General features: G+C 41.7%; 1 long non-coding RNA gene across 1 annotated transcript; it reads left to right on the forward strand.

Annotated features, from left to right (window-relative positions):
* Positions 1 to 3,376: 3,376 nt before the first annotated feature.
* LOC114015872 (uncharacterized) lies at positions 3,377 to 10,488 on the forward strand. The gene is made up of 2 exons (XR_003560047.2): positions 3,377 to 3,473; positions 3,737 to 10,488. It is a non-coding gene; the product is annotated as an uncharacterized LOC114015872 (long non-coding RNA).
* The last annotated feature ends 4,552 nt before the right edge of the window (positions 10,489 to 15,040 follow it).

A 15,040-nucleotide genomic window follows, 5' to 3' on the forward strand; every position in this document is an offset into this window, starting at 1 on the left:
ACAAGAAAACTCTCCCATCCTCCTGTCTCACTCCACGGATCGATGTGGTTTGAAGACCCGAAGTTTTATTGCTATTAACATTATTTTTGGGTTGAGCTAACCTTGGAACAGTTCGAAATCGCCAGAACTGTGCATCTAGACTAAGAAAGCTCTTTTTGTGTCCTGACAATTCTGGAGGTCTGGAAATGGGAGACGATAAATGAGTACATTTGTAAGGTTTGTTAGGACTATTTTTGTTCATTTTATTTTTAACACACTCACTGCAGCAGCTTGCATTGTCTATATTTTACCTTCAACTTCTGCCATCATCCTGGCATCCATTAGGAAAGAGCAAAACTGATCACTTAGTGAGTGTAAAAAATCTTTACCTCTTGTCTCCTCAGCATTATTGCAAGCCATCAGGAAGTCTGAGTTTCTATGCATTTTGAGGAAGGCAGTGATCATCTTTTGCTTTCCTGCACCTTCCTCCTCCTCTCCGCTGAAGGAGCCTGTACTGACCCCGGCACGCTGGGTCCTGGGGGGCTGCTACATGGGCAATGCAGAAATTATGGTTTTGTCTGAAAAACTGCGTGGTTGTGTCAAAGCCACGTGGAGCTGCTGTAAGGTGTCAGAAAATAAGTTTCAGGAAAAAGCTTCCATGAGGAGCGGCAGCCTTTGTTGGAGGCTTGGTCAGCATGAAAAAAGCTGAGAAGTTTCTTTTGAGAAAGAAAGGTCTTTGAGAAGTGCGTTGCTGGAGTTGGTACCTTTATATTCTGCTCCTCGGGTGAAGTGATTCATTATTCATCCCTGAAGCTGTCCTGTGGTCAGCACTCCAAATGTCAACTGCTCTCCTGCCTGTTTCCGGGAGAAATGCATGCATTTCTTCATTTGGACTCCAAATAAAGCCATCAAATTCACTTGATTCAGTGGTAAAGTAGAAATTTCAGATTTTGGTAGTGTATTGCTCTGCAGGCAAGAAATTATTTTGCAATGTATTTTTATATAACAAAGTAATTGAATACTTAATATTTACAATATTTTTTGCATTTGCTTTCTACAAGTATTTAAATATTTGAACATAAAATATGTTCTTTCACAATGTTAATAAAATCTAAGGACCTAATACTCACATTCATTACAAAAGGCACTAAATCATCTTTGGTGAGTTTATTTTTGCTTCCAATCTAAATACAGATTTATGAGCATTCCTGTTACGTGATTTATTTACCTTTTTTCCTTTTTTTTCCCCCAAGAAGACTATCTCCCTCTTCCTAAACATACAGTATATATAAAAAGGGATTAAAGTAGTGAGGAATTATTAAAAAAAAATAAAATAAAATCGGGTCACTGTTTCTTCCACTGGGCACCTCAGGTAAAAAAGTTTAAGCTGATCTTTTGATGGGATTTTTGTCTAGAAGGATATGGTGGATTGTGGAATAAGAAGAAATACTTGGCAGAGTCAAGTAGAGTATGAATACATATGTGACTTTCTGCACTGTAGATAGATAAACAAAAATGATGCCTATCTTCCAGAAGGCATACAAAAATGGCAAAGCATGCCTTTTATTTGCCATGCCTCCATATAGTGTGTTGCTGCTTTTACTGCTTGGTTATTGACTTCATATCACCTTTCAAGCAGTCTTGTATTTGCAGCAGTAAAACACTTTCCATTAGCAAACATTTGTATTTAACAAATCGTATTTTATGGAAGGAGAAGCCTGTATTTACCGTTTGTTTTCCTGAACCTGTGGGATCTTTCATCATTCCATAGAGAACTATCTCAAAGCTTTTAGTTTTCAAGTAAGATCAGCCATTCTCATTTTTCTGAAGCTCTGGAAAGATGTACACGGGAAAATCTCTGACACAGGAGACTCTTAGGAAATATTGTAAAGGAGAGAAATACATTTATAGGAATGGAAGGAGGAAAAGAACATTGTTAAAATCCTGCTACTAATGCACTGTATGGCATGTACCATGAGTTTTTAATAGCTGTCGTGACTCAGCAAGAAAACATGCCCCTAGTTTTAATAAATCTAAGGCTGCTGAGTGAGGACAGCTCTTTGAAACAAGTACATATTTACCAACCCATTAATGCTTCATACACTTTACTATATACATAGCAGTATTCTGACTTGCAGATTGTAGCTCTTAATCTGAAATAATTAAGGTTGATTTCCCCCTCAGTATTTCAGTTCACAATGTCTTTGATTTACACCCAAAGTCATGTACACTTCCATTTCAATGGCACTTCATTTGCTTGAATGCTTCTGATGTCATGAGATGAGTCCACCTATTTAATTATATAAATTTTTCAGTAAGCTATATGCTTTCTTTTTTCGGAAGGGGGAGGTAAAATGGGTGTATGAATATGAAATGACTTCTCTATTTTAACTTCAAAGGGTAGCTGGACTGCTTCAAAGGATTTCTTTGCCAAAGAGAAATCATGGGTTTTGAAAATACTTTAAAAAAATAACCCACAGCTGGATTGTACATGTCTATGCTGAAAAAAATTTGCTCTCAGATGACTTGAGCAATTCTGGGCAGTGGTGATTTCTGTATACCTATAAGACGCACTCATTATGTAAGCTTTGATTGGCAATGGTTGGTGCCTCCAGGCTCTTAATCTATATAACTACATTTAAATTAAAAATAAGGCAAAACATTTTGCTACAACATGTCCCTTACGTGCTCTATTTAGTATTCTCCTGTTGTCACAGAGATTGCTAAGGGAAAACTTAATTTATCTATTTACCCTTGTGGAATGTCTGTTTAAACATCCTTCAGTGGAATTCTTTTAAGAGTCTTGATTTCTCTAGTAATTCCATCCCTAGTACTTCTACTTAATATTATTTAATTATTGCGGTATAGCCACGGGTGAAATACAGTGTCATCTGCTGGTGTTCATTACCTAAGAGAATCAGATGACACTGTTGTTAATAAGCAATGTCTGCGTTTCTGAAAAAAGGACCTCATGTAACACATGCTTAAATGTATGGTTAACATTCCTCTTGATTTAATAAGGTTTGAATCGAGTGAGAAGGGAATCATAAAAAAGAATAATACTTTTCATCCTGATGCTATCTCTAGTAGGTCACTGTGCTGACATGAATAGATATTCCTTGGAGTAATGCGTTTCTCTGTTGTGTCTGTGGGTGGCGGAGGCAGATGCCTTGTGGTTCCTGAATAGAAAAACAAGGTATAACTGCATGTTATTTACGGAAAATAGATGAAGTTTTCATTTGGAAAAAGTTTTCTTTTTTCCCCAGGAAGCTCGTTACCATGTTTTATTTTCCAGTATTAAACTGAATAGTTTTCTACACTAGAAATATCAAAAAAATCCGCATATCAAAAAAGACTTTTAATTTATTTTTATTTTTTGTTTCCAAATATGGGTCATCCTGAATTATTTCAGTAGAGATGATGCTACCTAAGAGTGGAAACTTGATCTCCTGGCTTCTAAAGTAGGATGCTTTTCTTCAAATTAGCTGAATATGGTAAGTCTATGAAATCTGGGAGATGTACACTGGTTCAGTGTATATACATATATATATATACATGTATCTATCTATAAGTGAAACTTCATATGCAGACATCTTTATATACGTACAAACACTCCACACTTGTCCCCTTGCATCTCCAAGGGGACCATAGTGCTACTGAATGCTGAAGTATACTTCAGCAGATAAATTTCCAGACTAGAGAAATGCAAATGTTTTCGTTTTTAGGTGTCAGTCTTTTTTTTTTTTTTTTCTCCCAGCTGATCGTATTCTTTTGAAGCTATGGGGTCTGTGAACAGCAGTACACTTGAAGCTATAAAAGCAAGCCAACATTTCTTCATAACGGGAAGCGTTCCATGAGTCAGAACAGAAGTAAAATTCCTTCAAGCTACATTTATGGCAGACATTCACTGGGAAACATGAAAGGAGCGTTGATCAGAAATGTGGACCTTTGGAACGGCAAGGGGTTTTGTCTTCTGAGGCTTGTCCTTCCAGTGAATCTGTGTATCGTCCACAGTAAGAAATCAAAATAGCAAAGGTTAATTTAGGAAGAAGGTGGGTGGCTGTCGGATAACTTGCTTAAGTTGTTATTGTTCTTGGTGGTTTTCTTCCATGTTGCAATTGGGAGGGAAAAAAAAATATCACAAAACGGCCTCTTCCTTTCTTCCTTTTCCTCACATTTACCTTTCCAGGGAAGCACCTGAGCACTTAGTTTTGGGTTGGATAATGTCCACTTTTGACTCTGTGTGGGAAAATGGAAACATGAACTTGGTTGGGGTTTCTGTATTCCTGAAATCCGGTACATCCCAAAAGAATATTCCTGAAATACTGAGTGTCTGGGAGAACGAATGCAGGATTGTCTAAGATGGAGGGTTCACTTTCATGAGGAAAAACATTTTCATCTGCCTCCCTTGTTCTCTGCACGCCTGTTGTTTCAGGTGCTGAAGAGCTATTTAACGGAGAGGAGATTTGTTTCTTCCATTTCCCTTTGCTGATCTCTCCTCTTATATCAAAATGACTTGATGACACATGAGAAAATGAAGTGCACTTGCTGAGCCTTTATGGAAGGAAAAACCTGTATACCGTTAAAAGCTGTCTATAGTGATAAATAGGCAGTTGGCAAGTGGCTGCTCTGGTTTTCCAGTGTGTTTTTCTCGGAGAACCTGCAGCAGATTGGCTATAATTGCTCATTGCTCTCCATTAGTAGATCTCCCTCCTGGCAATTCTTTAATAGTTTACATCTCTTGGGGCTGAAAATTACTATTTTAATTAAAACAATTTGTTTCAAATGGGGCTCCCAAATCCCCATATGATGTTTTAGAAGCCTTGGGCAAAGAGCTGAAAATGGAGAGTAGCAATTGTTTTTAGGGTTTGGCGTGAGGCTGGAAGTAGGAACTGGGATTTTCACACAATTTCCAAGGCTACGGCTTGTGGTGGGGCAGAATAACCCTCAAAGTACTGAAACTGAGTAGGACGGAGATTTTTGTCTTCTAAATATTATATTAATTCACAGGGGTGGAGAAAACTTCCCCAAGTTTCAGTTTAGACTCATTATTTTCTTTGCTTTTGTGTAGATTGAGAGAAAAAAAATGTTTTTCTGGTGAAGGAAAGGTGAAAGCCAAAGAAAAGGGACCTTGGACACCTAAATGCTACGAGCCCACACTTTGGAAGTGAGATTGAGTAGCCAACAGCCATGCGAGGGGGGTGTACACGCGAGGCAGGGCTATTTATTGCTTTGCAGATGAAGCCTGGACCCACAGAGCCTGGCTCTCCCTCTGCACCCAGGGAGGCAGGAGACTCCCAGGGGCTGCGCTGTTTCTCAGCTCTCGGGGGTTTAGTGTCCAGCTGCTCGATGTGCCCAGGGCTCCTGCTGTGAGGTGGAGCAAATATTTTGCCCACATGAAGGTGCAGGTCTTACACAGAAAGTTTTCATTTCTGAGGCTGAGCCCTGAAGGTCCCAGCGTGGTGAATTTGCTGCATCCTAGCAGCTTTGAGAACTACACAAAGCTTCATTCCAAGCAGTATTTTATTCTTTTTATAAGTGTGTGAGTATATATATATGTATAAAATATGTATTTATTTTATATTATTTTTTTAGTATTATATATAACGTAGGTATGTGTATAATATATAAAAAATACACGTTCATGTGCTGTTCTGAAACATCCTAGTGGTGAGAGCACCTGCTGTGGAAACAGAAGATGCAGGTTCACTGTTGTCCTCGGACGGTGGGTACCAGCCTCCCACCTCGAGGGGAACGCTCCAGCCAGCTTCCCCATCCCCAAGGCCCATGCAACCAAGCTATGGAGCCAGGCTCCCTTCTTCTGTCTCTTCAGCCTCATAAAAATTAGGTTTCTTCTTCAGGATTGTTTCATGTTTATTTTATGGTCCTTCTTCCCCAGCCACCATTCTCACCGTTAGCCTGTTATACTACACAGCAGAAAAGGCACCTCCCCTCGGCAAAGGAGAGCCTGGCTGCTGGCATGCAGGCTTGTGATTTAAGCATCTCCTTGCAGAGTGGTTTCAGACTCTCCAACAGTATCAAACAGGCATTTAATTCATGCCTGCCAATAATGCCTGTTTCCCTGAACGCTGTTGCTTGCTCCCACTGCCATGGTGTGAATCCTGTTTCCTGAGGTTTGGTGAAAAGCGTAACTCCTCTCCTGGCTGAGATGCTAAGGTCTGTAACCCTGCCCCACATGGTGTGTTACAAGTGCTCAACGGTTGCGTTGGTATTAATGACTATGAATATATACAGCATGAAACGTTCACAGAAAGGCTCTTCAGCAATGCTCCTCTGTAGGGGGATAGAGGAGAGGAAGCTCTGGAGCATCAGCTTGCTGGGGGTGGGAAGACCTCTGGCATCTCTCCAAGCAGGGCTGGCCAGCACCCCATCCCTTCCACTGCAGCGATGCCCTGTTGGGAGCTGAGGGGGTGTAAAGCTGAGGGTCTGATGCAGCACACAGCTGCTGGGAACATCTGCAATGGGGTTTGGCAATCTGCAGCAGCCCGGAAAGCTAGATTAGACAAAAGCTATCAATTCATAGCAGGTTTGTCTTGAAATGTCTTGTTAAGTGCTGCTCGGCTAAAAACTCTGCATGTGCCTGGGTACAAAGCCTGGCTGAGGCTGGAGGTTCTTTCTGAAGATGTAATTCCCAAAGCTCCTACCTTCCCTGGCTGGAACAGTCTGAAATGATAATGCAAAGAGGTCTCTCTGTACTTTACGGCATGGCAAAAGAATCAAAAAACTCAAAGGCTAGGATTACCAAGAGCTCAAGATAAGAAGAGTGACACCATGCAGAACACATGAGAAAGTCTTAGGCTGGGGGAAAAAAATAATAATCCGTTGTGTAAGTGATGCAGCAGTCACGGCATGCCATCAGAGACTGATCAGAGGAGACAGCGAGCGCAGGCGCTCTGTTGTGCTGCCTTGGCTTAGGGTGGTGCGAGCGCGTGGTGACTTGCCTCTTGCCTAGCAAGCTCTCAGCTTTGCTATATAGGCTTGTGTAGAAAATTAAGCTGCTAAGGCATGACAATATATTTTGCCTTCTGTAGAACTGATAAGAGTTATTACTGTTCCAATGTTGCCATTATTTTATCTCCTGACTGGCCGCTTTATTCAATTTTCTTCGAGTCCATGTGCTTTGTGGTGTGCTCATTTTGCTCTTCCTTCCTTCCACCATTGCTTTATGCACTTCTCTCCAGGGTGGTTACTTCTGACTGCTTTGCTTAAGTGACCATGAACTATGGGTATGCATTAGTTTAAACACATGCTGGATTATTAGGAATGCTTGGCTTTATTCTGGCTTTGTAATGAGCTTTATTTGCATTTTATTTGTGCTGCTTTTGTTCTTGTTTTCCTGCTGCTGTCAAAACTGTGAGGTCTGAATAGTTTCTGGTATGTGCTTAAATCATATTATTTGCTTGTGAAGGTCTGCTTGTATGCCTAGCATCCAAAAAGACTTAATTTCCAAGGATATTGATAATTTAAGATCTAATTAGCTGCTCTGCAAAGGTATTTAAATGTTCAGACCTCTTCTATCCATTATGCAGGGCCATTTTTATCTTTTTGCCACAGATCCTATCCCAGTAGGTAGAGTGTCAGGCCTGCCAGGTTATGATGAAATTCCTGACCATCTGTTATCCACGGGCCGTTGGTCTCTGCCAAGTAGTGCACCAAAGGGAAGAAGACTGGTTTCTTCATGAAAATGTGCTTCTGCTTTCTTGAACAATCCCCAAATCAGCCTCTGCTTTTTTGCTGCTACAACACAGCTACCATAAGGGAAGGATATACCCATCATCAAATAATCGCAACTTTAAGAAAAGCAAGAAAAGAAGTGAATTCCTTATTGGAAGCGCAGATTCCCTTACAGGCTAGAGGAGTGATATTTTTTGCCTTACCCTTTGCAGCCGTGGCTGCCTTTCCCTGCCCAGGTTCGGCTCCCAGCCCTTGTGCAGCTGAGCTGGTGGAGCAGGCACGTTGGGAGCAGCCTGCACGCTGCTGGGGCTCGGCACGTCTGAGGGCTGCAGCAGGCTCCAGGTGGGGAGCCGGTGCCTCTGCACCTCTCTGCAAGCGCAGCCCCTGGTTTGTTCCTAGAGCTGGTGTTTTAATCAGCCTGGATGTGAACATGCCGTTTCTCCAGGATGTTTCGGGTATTTATGTTTGCAGCGTCGCAAGTTCAGCATTTGGTGCTGGAGCCTGGGCAGCAGCTCTTTGCACTCCCAGTCTTGGCGTGGATGTCAGCCTGCAGGCTGGCTGGCTGTAGGCTCAGGTCTTGCTGAGTTTTCCTGTCCTTTCCACTTGCGTCCTTGTGATGCTGAAGTTGCAGAAGTAGAAAAATACCGAGGGATTACTAAATAATCCTACAGTATCTCAACGGCCCAGAGAGATTGCTAAGGTTTAAAGTTTACAAAGTAATCTAATTGCACTGAAAGCTGTTTTCCTGGAGCAGGTCCAGCACCATCTTCGCCTGCGGGTTCATGATCAGCTCAGGGCAGAGCATCGCACAGCCCTGCGGGAGCCGGTGCTGCCGGTGGAGGCTGGGACGTGCCAGGGCTGCTGCGTTGTGGGCTTTGGCCTTGGCGGCTTCTTTCCATCCACCAGACTGGGCTGTGCTGGGGTCGTCTCTGTCTGACCAGAGCATGAACCCCGTATCCGGCACTGAGAAGTCCTCGCTCCATCTGGTTCCCTATAGCCTGCTAGGGCATCAGCTTCACAAGTCGTGAGACTTAACCATTCCCCCTACTTTTTTTTTCTTCTTTTCTTCCACAAAACCCAGTATATACACTTTGGTTCAAAGAAAAACACAGACTATGATTCATAGCACCTAATTACAGATGACAGGCCATGTTGTTGTTGTTGTTACCTGTGCTATTAGATGTTTTTGCTGATACATGATGCTGCCACTTTCCTGCAGCCTTGAACAAGTTTGCCTTTCATTACACCTGCAGATGTTAGTTTATTATTGGTATTTGTCATATGCTTCCAGCATATTTAGCAGGAAAAAACCCAATGCAAAGCATTTGCATTTTTTCCTTGTTAGCTTCTTTCTTACAAGCAAATATATACAATCAACTTACAGTTGTTTTAAACAAAACTTAGTTTCACAGCATACTGTGTATTATGATTTTCTTCAGATAGTCATAGACAGGTTCTGGAGGCAGCCTGGAAAAAAGGCCTAGAAAGAGATAGCCTGGAGAATGAATTTGTTCTGTTGGATATTTAATGACTTTTGCCATGATTTATGCTATCTTTAAGACAAGGAATTCTTTTGACAATTTAAATCCCTACACTGAAGTAAGGTAGTTTTTTTTTTTTGTGTGTGTGTGTGCTGCCAGTAATATAGCGCACTTATTACAGTATGCACAGATTACCAAGATTTTAAAAGTCTGGCTAACTAAATTGTATTGTGTAATGTTTTTTGCATGGATTTTTGTGAAAATAGTGAAAACAGTATCCAGGGAAAAGCTGTGCCTTCAGTTTTAGTTTTTATGTTTATGAGTGTTTTTATGGTGTCTGATGAACTGAAAGGAAGAATATTTTTTAAACACAAATATCTTTCTACACACACATGCTCACACATTGCCTAGTATCATATAAGGCTCTTGCACTTTTCTACTTGTGAAGATGTTCTTTTAACAGTTATACCATACTACTCAATACAACTTCTGTATGTGTGAAAACATATTTATGAATTACAAATAATTATTAAATTGACCAAAAATTCTGGATTATTTACTTATCAAGTTGAAGTGAGCACTAATGAGTGCACTGAGCTGAAGAGAAATCATGGAACTAAATACCTGTTTTTCTTTTAAGCTGTTTTAGTTGGTCTAGAATTCTTGAGTGAGCTGATAAATATTGAGATAAAATATGATGTCCAAGTTAGAGTAGTTGCTGCAGGAAATCAAGCCAATTCAGGATATGATAAGAGACTTAGAAAACTTAATCTGCAAGGTACAGTAATACAAGAATATACCTCCTACAACCTCTTCTATTATTTTCTAAAAGTCGATGTGCCTTTGGTCAGTATCCTTTGGAATGACACTGAGCTTTAGGAAGCACACAGATTCTCAGGTTATGCCTCTGATTTAGTGATTTGCTCATGTTGGAGACAATATTTTAGTTTTGGAGCTGAACGTGTCTGTGTAAGATCACACAGCAACCTGCAGGGTGGTGGATGTTTTCAGATAGCAAAAGTGATCAGTGTTAAAGAACTAATAAATCTTATGCTCAAACTCAGCTTTTAAAGTAAATAAAACCATTTATAAGAAAAATTAAGGAATTAATATTATTTTTTTTCCTTCTGAGTATAATGCAGTGCCAGAAGTGAATATTTTTTGAATGTTCGGAGCCTACAGTCTCAGACTAGGTATACAAATGCCAGCTGGAAAGAACTATTATTCCGTAGTTATAAAAAGCTGAAAATACTGTTCATCCGATTGTCATGTTAACCTTAAACTCAAATGTAGCTCCCTCAGTAGACCTATAATAAAATGAATAATTATTTCATGTCCTGCATAGCATTATATATAGCAGGCAAGTACTAAGCCATCAGTTGCTGTCACTGCTGTGAAAATATATATGAGAAAAACAAATCAAGCTTTCCATGCAGCAAGAAATGTTTTGTGTTTTTCAGTGTTGGTTATTGTAAAAAAACCCCATACTTTGAAGCTGAAAATTTAATTTCCATTCAAGAAAGCTGCTTTCTTTACAAGCAAGCAATCCTGTAAAATTAATGGGATTAATTAAGATATACATGTTTTTGGAAAGTATCCATAAGCATAACACAGATTTACTCTTTCATACCATACTGAATAAATTTTCATGAATTTCCTGCAAGATTTTTAAGGCATTTTAGGACCTTGTTTATAAAAGGAAATTAGGGATTTCTAACTCAATTAGTTTTAAGAAAATACTCGAATGAACATAATCAAGCATTTTGTAAAGCATTTCTGTTTTAATAGATAATTATATTTCTAAATAAATATATTAAAAAGAAGAATTTAAATCTCTTGCATTTCTAATTCAAAACAGTTATTTTTTATTCTGCAGTTTTCAGTAATCTTTTACTATTTACAGTTAAACTATGTGACTAGCTTCCAACTAAGAACAGTCACTTCAGCTGCCTGTCTGTCTGATTTCAGCAAGAAAAAGCCATTCCCTTTTAATGGTACCTTCATGCTGCTTTTCACTTGTCTGCCTGCCTGCAAAACGTACTCGCTCTGCGTTGATGGCACCCTGTGCAATTGTTCCTGGGAAGCTGATGCTCACACACGTGCCAGGGACTGGCTGGTGACTGTAAACAGAGTTCCCTTCTGGACCAAGCCACCAAAGACTTTGGGTTTGTTGCAGGTCCAGCTGTACAGGTACAGTTTAAGCTCTAGTGTGTTGGCTGGCAAAACCTGAAAAACAGGGCTGTTGATTTTCTGGAACTAATCAGAAATCTTGGTCAATTTTAAAAATGTTTTGATTTAGGTCTGTTGGGGTGGTTTTCTTTTTCCTTCTTGGTTTTCCCAGTGGCTATACTCAAAGTTCAAGAGGGAAGGATGCCCTTTTAGATGATTGCTGATAGGAAATTTGCAAATGGTTAAGGCATTCTGAAATAGTTAAAACACTGGGAAAAGTGTTCATCAAAGGCTAGTAAATAAGCAATAGTGTTTGGGAATTGCTGGAGTCTGGGAGAGTATTCTAGAGAAATATAAGTATGTGCTTTTCCTGCTCTTACACTTTTCTGTAGGCATCCATTGCTGGCCTCGGCCCCAGACAAGACAAGCCCACATTTTCATTTGGGAAACAGAGGTTCAGGGTACAGGGATTTGAAATGATTCCTCCGCTCTCAGAGGAACATCCCAACCATTGTATATGCAGTCGTCTGCAGCAGACAGCTTTCCTGTCCATTATGCTTCACTTGATACGAAGCACTTGAGTGCCAAGAGTAATTCAATCATCTGGTATTTGGGACACATCTCTTGCATTGGTGGGAGGACACCTGTTTTGCTCTTCTAATGGACGGTGAAATAACTCATGGAAATGAGCAGCAAGAGAACAAGAACAACCTTCTCAGAAATATGTTGTAAGGTGATGATAAAAGCCCTTCTTTTAGAGGGGCAAAGGAATCAAGGGGTTCAATCCAGGTCACCTACATGTTGGCTGAAAAAAACCTATAGACAGTCTGCTGGGTGAAGGAGAAGCAGCGTTATCTCGCCCTGTGTTTCACCTTAATGAGAAACAACAACAAAAAGCATTTTGGGTAATTTCAAATTATTTACTTTTCCAGTTTGGCTACTGAACTGAAAAATCAATTATTCCTACAACTCTGCTGGAGATTTTGGGTTGGGTTCTTCTCTTGTCTGCCAAGGCTGCAGTGAAAAGCATTTGTAAGGCTGAAATAGTAAATCAGCTGCCATTGTCTTTTACATGCTGCACTCCTAGCCTTTGGACTTAATTGCACTATTTTGTTGGCCCTTGCTGTGATAAAATATCCATAAAAAATGAGGCTTGAATTCTGGGAACTAGATGCTGGATGAAGGAACCAATGGAAGAGAATGTGGACTTGGACTTGTGTAAAGCATTTGACATTGTCCCACAGGACATCCTCATCTCTAAACTAGAGAGACATGGGTTGATGGATGGACCACTGGGTGGATAATGAACTGCCCAGACGGTTGCACTCAAAGAGTTGTGGTCAACAGCTCAATGTCTGAGTGGACACCAGTGACAAGTGGCATTCCTCAGGGCTCCATACTGGGACCACAATTGTTTAACATTGTCAGGGATATGGACAGTGGGATCGAACACACCCTCAGCAAGTTTGCCGATGACACCAAGCTGTGTGGTGGGTCAACACGCTGGACGGAAGGGATGCCATCCAGAGGGACCTGGACAGGTGTGAGAGGTGGGCTCATGTGAACCTCATGAAGTTCCACACGGCCAAGTGCAAGGTCCTGCATGTGGGTCGGGGTAATCCCAGGTGCAGTTACAGGCTGGGCAGAGAATGGGTTGAGAGCAGCCCCGAGGGGAAGGACTTGGGGGTGTTGGTGGATGAGAAGCTCCATGTGACCCGGCAATGTGCGCTCGCAGCCCAGAGAGCCCCCGTGCCCTGGGCTGCATCCCCAGCAGCGTGGCCAGCAGGGTGGGGGAGGGGATTCTGCCCCTCTGCTCCGCTCCCGTGAGACCCCCCTGCAGCGCTGCGACCAGCTCTGGGGCCCCCAGCATGAGAAGGACACGGACCTGTTGGAGCGAGCCCAGAGGAGGCCACGGAGGTGGTCAGGGGGCTGGAGCCCCTCTGCCATGGAGCCGGGCTGGGAGAGCTGGGGCTGCTCAGCCTGGGGAGGAGAAGGCTCCGGGGAGACCTTGGAGCAGCTCCCAGCACCTACAGGGGCCGGCAAGAAGCTGGAGAGGGGCTTTGTACGTGGGCACGTGGTGACAGGCCAAGGGGGAATGGCCTTAAGCTGAGAGAGGGGAGATGCAGATGAGCTGTGAGGCAGAAATTGTTCCCCGTGAGGGCGGCGAGGCGCTGGCCCAGGCTGCCCAGAGCAGCTGTGGGTGCCCCATCCCTGGCAGTGCTCAAGGCCAGGCTGGATGGGGCTGGGAGCAGCCTGGGCTGGGGGGAGGGGGCCCTGCCCAGGGCACGGGGTGGGACTGGGTGGGCTTCAAGGTCCCTTCCAACATAAACCATTCTGTGAGTCTAACGATTTTGCAGACTCCAGTTTGTTTTGAAATTTTTTTTTCAGGCATCAGCTGACAGCATGTAAGGTCAGTTAAGCTAAAACATGGTTTTTTTTTTCATGAGATGATTCATAGCTACTAATATATATAGGCACAAACTCATCTGATTGACATTCTGAGTCCCTGTTCTCTAGAGGCAGTTTAGGGAGGGCTTTCTTGCGCTTTTCTGCTGAATTACAGACAGAAAATTGGATGAGATTTAATAACAGTCTTAGATATTATGATAAGTATCAGGAATGCTCTCTGAATGCTTAAAGGACTACATGGGCTCTTGGAAAGCCTCTGAAAACTGCAGAAGCTAAAGGAGAGAGCTTCTGTCACTCCTGCTTTGTATTTTCCTGGTATTTTTTTGTATATGAGTTGTGGAACTGGTAGATTCTGAACACTTATGCAGCTGCATGTATAGTTCTATAGCATGCATAAGCACCCCCGAAATAACCCAGTTTGATCCCAGAGACAAGTGCAACAGGAGTTTTCTCTATTTAGAAGAAACAAGAGGTCAACACTGGAACATTGTATAAAGATGAAAATGAAGTTCAGGTGTTTATGTCTAGAGGTAGACATTAAAAGAGACAAAAAAAAAAATCCCTGTTACGATACACTTCCATGGTACGTGTTTGCTATGGAAATAAAAAACCTGGAAGGCAGACGAAAGATTAGAGATCCATCAGTGGACTGAAACCAAAGAGGTTCAGCTTTTCAGCTTTACACTTGAGGGTTTCCTGCGGGCAGTCACGGGTTTGGGGGGAGGGGGTGGCTGCGCCATTTGGTTTTTCCATGATTACCATTTGCTGAAGTATTATGGTTGCATTCAGCTTTCACTGACTTTTGAATCCATCAGGTTAGAAGATATATGTATGGGATGGAGCTGACTGAGGTAAACATCTGATTTAACAGAACCTTTTCTTCTGGAGATATGGATGGAAGTTTCACAAGGGCTTTCCCCAAAGAGGTCTCAGTTCACGCTGGGCTCAGGGGTGGTGCTGGGAGCTTCTGGTTTTGTTTGTGCGAAAGAGAGGGTACTTATGCTGCCAATGCGTTGTGCTCTACTCCTGGGATTTCTACTCACTCTGTTAGATTTTTATTTTTTAGCCTAGGAAGGATTGCTGGCAAGTGCACGGTTCATTGAGAAGGTAGAGAATTCATGAGCTCAACTGATCTTGAGTCATTCTTAAATTTTTTTTTTTTTATTTTGGACCATAAACTAAGTGCTATACATATACTTCTGCAAGGAGAGTATTTTTGTCTTTAGTTATATATTGGATATATATATATATCTTTGGGATGCATATTGGCTAACCTATTCTTAACTTTTTAAAAAAGTCCTTTTTTA

Source organism: Falco cherrug, chromosome 9 (assembly GCF_023634085.1).
Source record: "Falco cherrug isolate bFalChe1 chromosome 9, bFalChe1.pri, whole genome shotgun sequence".
Lineage (NCBI taxonomy): Eukaryota > Metazoa > Chordata > Aves > Falconiformes > Falconidae > Falco > Falco cherrug.